The following is a 10,113-nucleotide window of genomic DNA, read 5'->3' as shown; positions in this document are numbered from 1 at the left end:
GTAAAAGACGGATAAATAAACAAAAATGAAAGCAGTGTAATATTTAACATAGTTATGATGGTGGTGGACAAATTAACCAACATTTGGGTATTCATCTGCAATAATAAAACACTCTCAAATACTTTTAAACAGCTAAATAAGTAAAAAAAACAACTTGTTCTCAGTATATTTTCATAGTGTAACATAAAAGGATTTCCAAAATTTATGTTAATTAGCCTCTCGGAGGTGGCGGAACTGTGAGGCAGCTTGGTGGCGTCTAGCTGACCTACGGTCGCGGCTGTCTTGGTGGGTGTAATTACTGGACGCAGTTTTCTGTGTGTGTCACCTCCAGTAATTCCACCCACCTGGACAGTCTCTACCGTAGACCAGCTAGACAAGACCAAGTTTCCATGCAGCGAGGTCACTGAAGGTGGCAACCGCTGACTCTGGGGAAGTGGGGAAGGGAGTCCACCTGAGGTGACACTAGTGGACTCCTGGAGACACTGATCCGGGGAAGGCACCGCTGACTCTGGGGAAGTGGGGAAGGGAGTCCACTCAGGTGACACAAGTGGACTCCTGGAGACACTGATCCGGGGAAGGCACCGCCGGCCTTAGGGAAATGGGGAAGGGAAGACATCCGGAGCGAGCGGATGGATTCCTGGATACATGAACCTGAGAAAGGCAAGAATACATGCAGTTGAGGCTGACCTTGGGTAAGTGGGGAAGGGAAGATATCCGGCGGTAGACGGAAGGATTCCTGGATACATGATCCTGGGAATGGCAAGAATACCGCTGACCTTGGGGAAGTGGGAAAGGGAGTCCACTCAGGTGACATAAGTGGACTCCTGGAGACACTGATCCGGGGAAGGCACCGCCGACCTTAGGGAAATGGGGAAGGGAAGACATCCGGAGCGAGCGGATGGATTCCTGGATACATGAACTTGAGGAAGGTTGTTGTTGAGGCTGACCTTGGGTAAGTGGGGAAGGGGAGACATCCGGAGCGAGCGGATGGATTCCTGGATACATGAACCTGAGCAAGGCAAGAATACATGCAGTTGAGGCTGACCTTGGGTAAGTGGGGAAGGGAAGATATCCGGCGGTAGACGGAAGGATTCCTGGATACATGATCCTGCGGACGGCAAGAATACCGCTGACCTTGGGGAAGTGGGAAGGGAGTTCACCTGAGGTGACATAAGTGGATTCCTGGAGACACTGATCCGGGGAAGGCACCGCCGACCTTAGGGAAATGGGGAAGGGAAGACATCCGGAGCGAGCGGATGGATTCCTGGATACATGAACTTGAGGAAGGTTGTTGTTGAGGCTGACCTTGGGTAAGTGGGGAAGGGAAGATATCCGGCGGTAGACGGAAGGATTCCTGGATACATGAACCTGGGGATGGCAAGAATACATGCAGTTGAGGCTGACCTTGGGTAAGTGGGGAAGGGGAGACATCCGGAGCGAGCGGATGGATTCCTGGATACATGAACCTGAGCAAGGCAAGAATACATGCAGTTGAGGCTGACCTTGGGTAAGTGGGGAAGGGAAGATATCCGGCGGTAGACGGAAGGATTCCTGGATAAGGGAGAACCTGGGAACGAACAATGGATTCCTGGATACATGAACAGTTGAGGCTGACCTTGGGTAGTGGGGAAGGGAAGATATCCGGTGGTAGACGGAAGGATTCCTGGATACATGAACCTGGGGACAGAATACATGCAGTTGAGGCTGACCTTGGGTAAGTGGGGAAGGGGAGACATCTGACGAACGGATGGATCCCTGGATACATGAACCTTGGCAGTTGAGGCTGACCTTGGGTAAGTAGGGAAGGGAAGATATCCGGCGGTAGACGGAAGGATTCCTGGATACATGAACCTGGGGACAGCAAGAAAACAGGTTGGTGAGGCTGACCTTAGGGAAGTGAGGAAGGGAAAACATCCGGAGGCAGACAGATGGATTCCTGGATACATGAACCTGGGGAAGGCTGAGGCTGGAAGGCAGAGAGAGAAAGAGAGGCGAGGCTGACCTTAGGGAAATGAGGAAGGGGAGACATCCGGGGGCCCACGGATGAATTCCTGGACACATGAACCTGGGGAAGGCGAGGGGGGGGGACCTTAAAGACGAACCACTGGCCTCCACGTGGCAAGGTCTGGTAACTCAGAGATAACTCTGAGGCTGACAGTGGTCGCAAATATATTATAATTCATTATAATATATTATTATTATTATTATTATTATTATGTTATTATTATTATGTTATTATTATTAATTATTATTGTTATTATTCATGATTTGGATTCAAAAGCGTCAACCAGCCTCCCTGACAGTAGCATCGGTGGTGTTATTCCCACTCCAGCCTCCCTGACAGTAGCATCGGTGGTGTTATTCCCACTCCAGCCTCCCTGACAGTAGCATCGGTGGTGTTATTCCCACTCCAGCCTCCCTGACAGTAGCATCGGTGGTGTTATTCCCACTCCAGCCTCCCTGACAGTAGCCATGGTGGTGTTATTCCCACTCCAGCCTCCCTGACAGTAGCATTGGTGGTGTTATTCCCACTCCAGCCTCCCTGACAGTAGCATCGGTGGTGTTATTCCCACTCCAGCCTCCCTGACAGTAGCCATGGTGGTGTTATTCCCACTCCAGCCTCCCTGACAGTAGCCATGGTGGTGTTATTCCCACTCCAGCCTCCCTGACAGTAGCCATGGTGGTGTTATTCCCACTCCAGCCTCCCTGACAGTAACCATGGTGGTGTTATTCCCACTCCAGCCTCCCTAACAGTAGCATCGGTGGTGTTATTCCCACTCCAGCCCACTCCAGCCTCCCTGACAGTAGCCATGGTGGTGTTGTTCCCACTCCAGCCTCCCTGACAGTAGCCATGGTGGTGTTATTCCCACTCCAGCCTCCCTGACAGTAGCCTCCCTGTCAGCCTCCCTGACAGTAGCCATGATGGTGTTATTCCCACTCCAGCCTCCCTGTTATTCCCACTCCAGCCTCCCTGACAGTAGCCATGGTGGTGTTATTCCCACTCCAGCCTCCCTGACAGTAGCCATGGTGGTGTTATTCCCACTCCAGCCTCCCTGACAGTAACCATGGTGGTGTTATTCCCACTCCAGCCTCCCTGACAGTAACCATGGTGGTGTTATTCCCACTCCAGCCTCCCTGACAGTAACCATGGTGGTGTTATTCCCACTCCAGCCTCCCTGACAGTAGCCATGGTGGTGTTATTCCCACTCCAGCCTCCCTGACAGTAGCCATGGTGGTGTTATTCCCACTCCAGCCTCCCTGACAGTAACCATGGTGGTGTTATTCCCACTCCAGCCTCCCTGACAGTAGCCATGGTGGTGTTATTCCCACTCCAGCCTCCCTGACAGTAGCCATGGTGGTGTTATTCCCACTCCAGCCTCCCTGACAGTAGCCATGGTGGTGTTATTCCCACTCCAGCCTCCCTGACAGTAGCCATGGTGGTGTTATTCCCACTCCAGCCTCCCTGACAGTAACCATGGTGGGGTTATTCCTACTCGGGAATAACACGTCAGTGGCATCTCGCTGGTGCCACCCACGTTATCATAATATGAAAAAAATCCCCAAAAAGGAAATACTTTCATCATCATTCAACACTTTCACCTCACTCACACATAATCACTGTCTTTGCAGAGGCGCTCAGACACAACAGTTTAGAAGCATATATGAAGTAATATTAGATACTCTTCCAAACTGCCAATATCCCAATATCCGAATGGGTGAAACTGGTCTGTTAACAAGACCTCATGTAAAATTGAGTCCTTTCTTATATTTTCTCTGTGCGTTTAAAGATATATTTTTTTCATTTATGTTAATGTAAAAACTAATAACTTTGTTCTAAAAGAACCTTAGAAAACTTACCTAACCTTTAATTTAATTTAATTTGATTTAGCCTAATTTAACTAAAAATGTTTTAGATAAGTTTACAATAATTTAATAATAAACAAACACAATGAAATACATTTTTTTTCCGTTAGGTTCAGAATGATTTTTGCGAAATTATTGCATACACAAACTTTCACTTGTGTATGTGTTAGTATGCTGTTATTGGAAGTTACTGTACTTTTCTTTTGTTACCTATTACAACCCAGGAGTCCCAAAGGCCTGTTATCCTGTGTGTAAAGGCAGCGAAATAAACACAACAGAAAAGCTTTTGACTTGCATTATCCTTCACCAATTTAGAACAGGTTGTGACAACACACAGTCGTACTGGCCAGGTTGTGACAACACACAGTCGTACTGGCCAGGTTGTGACAACACACAGTCGTACTGGCCAGGTTGTGACAACACACAGTCGTACTGGCCAGGTTGTGACAACACACAGTCGTACTGGCCAGGTTGTGACAACACACAGTCGTACTGGCCAGGTTGTGACAACACACAGTCGTACTGGCCAGGTTGTGACAACACACAGTCGTACTGGCCAGGTTGTGACAACACACAGTCGTACTGGCCAGGTTGTGACAACACACAGTCGTACTGGCCAGGTTGTGACAACACACAGTCGTACTGGCCAGGTTGTGACAACACACAGTCGTACTGGCCAGGTTGTGACAACACACAGTCGTACTGGCCAGGTTGTGACAACACACAGTCGTACTGGCCAGGTTGTGACAACACACAGTCGTACTGGCCAGGTTGTGACAACACACAGTCGTACTGGCCAGGTTGTGACAACACACAGTCGTACTGGCCAGGTTGTGACAACACACAGTCGTACTGGCCAGGTTGTGACAACACACAGTCGTACTGGCCAGGTTGTGACAACACACAGTCGTACTGGCCAGGTTGTGACAACACACAGTCGTACTGGCCAGGTTGTGACAACACACAGTCGTACTGGCCAGGTTGTGACAACACACAGTCGTACTGGCCAGGTTGTGACAACACACAGTCGTACTGGCCAGGTTGTGACAACACACAGTCGTACTGGCCAGGTTGTGACAACACACAGTCGTACTGGCCAGGTTGTGACAACACACAGTCGTACTGGCCAGGTTGTGACAACACACAGTCGTACTGGCCAGGTTGTGACAACACACAGTCGTACTGGCCAGGTTGTGGCAACACACAGTCGTACTGGCCAGGTTGTGACAACACACAGTCGTACTGGCCAGGTTGTGACAACACACAGTCGTACTGGCCAGGTTGTGACAACACACAGTCGTACTGGCCAGGTTGTGACAACACACAGTCGTACTGGCCAGGTTGTGACAACACACAGTCGTACTGGCCAGGTTGTGACAACACACAGTCGTACTGGCCAGGTTGTGACAACACACAGTCGTACTGGCCAGGTTGTGACAACACACAGTCGTACTGGCCAGGTTGTGACAACACACAGTCGTACTGGCCAGGTTGTGACAACACACAGTCGTACTGGCCAGGTTGTGACAACACACAGTCGTACTGGCCAGGTTGTGACAACACACAGTCGTACTGGCCAGGTTGTGACAACACACAGTCGTACTGGCCAGGTTGTGGCAACACACAGTCGTACTGGCCAGGTTGTGACAACACACAGTCGTACTGGCCAGGTTGTGACAACACACAGTCGTACTGGCCAGGTTGTGACAACACACAGTCGTACTGGCCAGGTTGTGACAACACACAGTCGTACTGGCCAGGTTGTGACAACACACAGTCGTACTGGCCAGGTTGTGACAACACACAGTCGTACTGGCCAGGTTGTGACAACACACAGTCGTACTGGCCAGGTTGTGACAACACACAGTCGTACTGGCCAGGTTGTGACAACACACAGTCGTACTGGCCAGGTTGTGACAACACACAGTCGTACTGGCCAGGTTGTGACAACACACAGTCGTACTGGCCAGGTTGTGGCAACACACAGTCGTACTGGCCAGGTTGTGACAACACACAGTCGTACTGGCCAGGTTGTGACAACACACAGTCGTACTGGCCAGGTTGTGGCAACACACAGTCGTACTGGCCAGGTTGTGGCAACACACAGTCGTACTGGCCAGGTTGTGACAACACACAGTCGTACTGGCCAGGTTGTGGCAACACACAGTCGTACTGGCCAGGTTGTGGCAACACACAGTCGTACTGGCCAGGTTGTGGCAACACACAGTCGTACTGGCCAGGTTGTGGCAACACACAGTCGTACTGGCCAGGTTGTGACAACACACAGTCGTACTGGCCAGGTTGTGGCAACACACAGTCGTACTGGCCAGGTTGTGGCAACACACAGTCGTACTGGCCAGGTTGTGACAACACACAGTCGTACTGGCCAGGTTGTGGCAACACACAGTCGTACTGGCCAGGTTGTGGCAACACACAGTCGTACTGGCCAGGTTGTGACAACACACAGTCGTACTGGCCAGGTTGTGGCAACACACAGTCGTACTGGCCAGGTTGTGGCAACACACAGTCGTACTGGCCAGGTTGTGACAACACACAGTCGTACTGGCCAGGTTGTGGCAACACACAGTCGTACTGGCCAGGTTGTGGCAACACACAGTCGTACTGGCCAGGTTGTGGCAACACACAGTCGTACTGGCCAGGTTGTGGCAACACACAGTCGTACTGGCCAGGTTGTGGCAACACACAGTCGTACTGGCCAGGTTGTGACAACACACAGTCGTACTGGCCAGGTTGTGGCAACACACAGTCGTACTGGCCAGGTTGTGGCAACACACAGTCGTACTGGCCAGGTTGTGGCAACACACAGTCGTACTGGCCAGGTTGTGGCAACACACAGTCGTACTGGCCAGGTTGTGGCAACACACAGTCGTACTGGCCAGGTTGTGGCAACACACAGTCGTACTGGCCAGGTTGTGACAACACACAGTCGTACTGGCCAGGTTGTGGCAACACACAGTCGTACTGGCCAGGTTGTGGCAACACACAGTCGTACTGGCCAGGTTGTGGCAACACACAGTCGTACTGGCCAGGTTGTGGCAACACACAGTCGTACTGGCCAGGTTGTGACAACACACAGTCGTACTGGCCAGGTTGTGGCAACACACAGTCGTACTGGCCAGGTTGTGACAACACACAGTCGTACTGGCCAGGTTGTGACAACACACAGTCGTACTGGCCAGGTTGTGGCAACACACAGTCGTACTGGCCAGGTTGTGGCAACACACAGTCGTACTGGCCAGGTTGTGGCAACACACAGTCGTACTGGCCAGGTTGTGGCAACACACAGTCGTACTGGCCAGGTTGTGGCAACACACAGTCGTACTGGCCAGGTTGTGGCAACACACAGTCGTACTGGCCAGGTTGTGGCAACACACAGTCGTACTGGCCAGGTTGTGGCAACACACAGTCGTACTGGCCAGGTTGTGGCAACACACAGTCGTACTGGCCAGGTTGTGGCAACACACAGTCGTACTGGCCAGGTTGTGGCAACACACAGTCGTACTGGCCAGGTTGTGGCAACACACAGTCGTACTGGCCAGGTTGTGGCAACACACAGTCGTACTGGCCAGGTTGTGGCAACACACAGTCGTACTGGCCAGGTTGTGGCAACACACAGTCGTACTGGCCAGGTTGTGGCAACACACAGTCGTACTGGCCAGGTTGTGGCAACACACAGTCGTACTGGCCAGGTTGTGGCAACACACAGTCGTACTGGCCAGGTTGTGGCAACACACAGTCGTACTGGCCAGGTTGTGGCAACACACAGTCGTACTGGCCAGGTTGTGGCAACACACAGTCGTACTGGCCAGGTTGTGACAACACACAGTCGTACTGGCCAGGTTGTGGCAACACACAGTCGTACTGGCCAGGTTGTGGCAACACACAGTCGTACTGGCCAGGTTGTGGCAACACACAGTCGTACTGGCCAGGTTGTGGCAACACACAGTCGTACTGGCCAGGTTGTGGCAACACACAGTCGTACTGGCCAGGTTGTGGCAACACACAGTCGTACTGGCCAGGTTGTGGCAACACACAGTCGTACTGGCCAGGTTGTGGCAACACACAGTCGTACTGGCCAGGTTGTGGCAACACACAGTCGTACTGGCCAGGTTGTGGCAACACACAGTCGTACTGGCCAGGTTGTGGCAACACACAGTCGTACTGGCCAGGTTGTGGCAACACACAGTCGTACTGGCCAGGTTGTGGCAACACACAGTCGTACTGGCCAGGTTGTGGCAACACACAGTCGTACTGGCCAGGTTGTGGCAACACACAGTCGTACTGGCCAGGTTGTGGCAACACACAGTCGTACTGGCCAGGTTGTGGCAACACACAGTCGTACTGGCCAGGTTGTGGCAACACACAGTCGTACTGGCCAGGTTGTGACAACACACAGTCGTACTGGCCAGGTTGTGGCAACACACAGTCGTACTGGCCAGGTTGTGGCAACACACAGTCGTACTGGCCAGGTTGTGGCAACACACAGTCGTACTGGCCAGGTTGTGGCAACACACAGTCGTACTGGCCAGGTTGTGGCAACACACAGTCGTACTGGCCAGGTTGTGGCAACACACAGTCGTACTGGCCAGGTTGTGGCAACACACAGTCGTACTGGCCAGGTTGTGGCAACACACAGTCGTACTGGCCAGGTTGTGGCAACACACAGTCGTACTGGCCAGGTTGTGGCAACACACAGTCGTACTGGCCAGGTTGTGGCAACACACAGTCGTACTGGCCAGGTTGTGGCAACACACAGTCGTACTGGCCAGGTTGTGGCAACACACAGTCGTACTGGCCAGGTTGTGGCAACACACAGTCGTACTGGCCAGGTTGTGGCAACACACAGTCGTACTGGCCAGGTTGTGGCAACACACAGTCGTACTGGCCAGGTTGTGGCAACACACAGTCGTACTGGCCAGGTTGTGGCAACACACAGTCGTACTGGCCAGGTTGTGGCAACACACAGTCGTACTGGCCAGGTTGTGGCAACACACAGTCGTACTGGCCAGGTTGTGGCAACACACAGTCGTACTGGCCAGGTTGTGGCAACACACAGTCGTACTGGCCAGGTTGTGGCAACACACAGTCGTACTGGCCAGGTTGTGGCAACACACAGTCGTACTGGCCAGGTTGTGGCAACACACAGTCGTACTGGCCAGGTTGTGGCAACACACAGTCGTACTGGCCAGGTTGTGGCAACACACAGTCGTACTGGCCAGGTTGTGGCAACACACAGTCGTACTGGCCAGGTTGTGGCAACACACAGTCGTACTGGCCAGGTTGTGGCAACACACAGTCGTACTGGACAGGTTGTGACAACACACAGTCGTACTGGCCAGGTTGTAGCAACACACAGTCGTACTGGCCAGGTTGTGACAACACGCAGTCGTACTAGCCAAGTTTTGACAACACACAGTCGTACTTTCCAGGTTGTGACAACACAGTCGTACTGACCAGGTTGTGACAACACAGTCGTACTGGCAAGGTTGTGGCAACACACAGCCGTACTGGCCAGGTTATGACAACACACAGACGTGCTGGCCAGGTTGTGACACCACACAGTCGTACTGGCCAGGTTGTGACAACGCACAGTCGTACTGGGCAGGTTGTGACAACACAGTCGTACTAGCCAGGTTGTGGCAACACACATTCGTACTGGCCAGGTTGTGGCAACACACATTCGTACTGGGCAGGTTGTGAAAACACACAGTCGTACTGGCCAGGTTGTGGCAACACACAGTCGTACTGGCCAGGTTGTAGAAACACACAGTGGTACTGGCCAGTTTGTGACAACACACAGTCGTACTTTCCAGGTTGTGGCAACACACAGTCGTAATGGTCAGGTTGTTGCAACACACAGTCGTACTGGCCAGGTTGTGACAACACACAGTTGTACTGGCTAGGTTGTGGCAACACACAGTCGAACTGGCCAGGTTGTGAAAACACACAGTCGTACTGGCCAGGTTGTAACAACACACAGTCGTACTGATCAGGTTGTGGCAACACACAGTCGTACTGGCCAGGTTGTGGCAACACACAGTCGTACTGGCCAGGTTGTGACAACACACAGTTATACTGGCCAGGTTGTGGCAATACACAGTCGTACTGGCCAGGTTGTGGCAACAAACAGTCGCAGTGGGCAGGTTGTAGCAACACACAGTCGTACTGGCCAGGTTGTGACAACACACAGTTGTACTGGTCAGGTTGTGACAACACACATTCGTACTG

General features: G+C 52.3%; 1 long non-coding RNA gene across 1 annotated transcript; it reads right to left on the bottom strand.

The window, feature by feature from the left end:
- Positions 1 to 1,194: 1,194 nt before the first annotated feature.
- Positions 1,195 to 2,093, bottom strand: LOC138851366 (uncharacterized). The gene is made up of 3 exons (XR_011391180.1): positions 1,789 to 2,093; positions 1,405 to 1,502; positions 1,195 to 1,305 (listed from the first exon to the last, which is right to left on the bottom strand). It is a non-coding gene; the product is annotated as an uncharacterized lncRNA (long non-coding RNA).
- Between the last annotated feature and the right edge of the window lie 8,020 nt (positions 2,094 to 10,113).

The sequence above is a fragment of the Cherax quadricarinatus genome, unplaced genomic scaffold (genome assembly GCF_038502225.1).
Source record: "Cherax quadricarinatus isolate ZL_2023a unplaced genomic scaffold, ASM3850222v1 Contig425, whole genome shotgun sequence".
NCBI lineage: Eukaryota > Metazoa > Arthropoda > Malacostraca > Decapoda > Parastacidae > Cherax > Cherax quadricarinatus.
The sequence above is the reverse complement of the archived record's forward strand: the minus strand, read 5'-3'. Positions and strand labels throughout refer to the sequence as shown.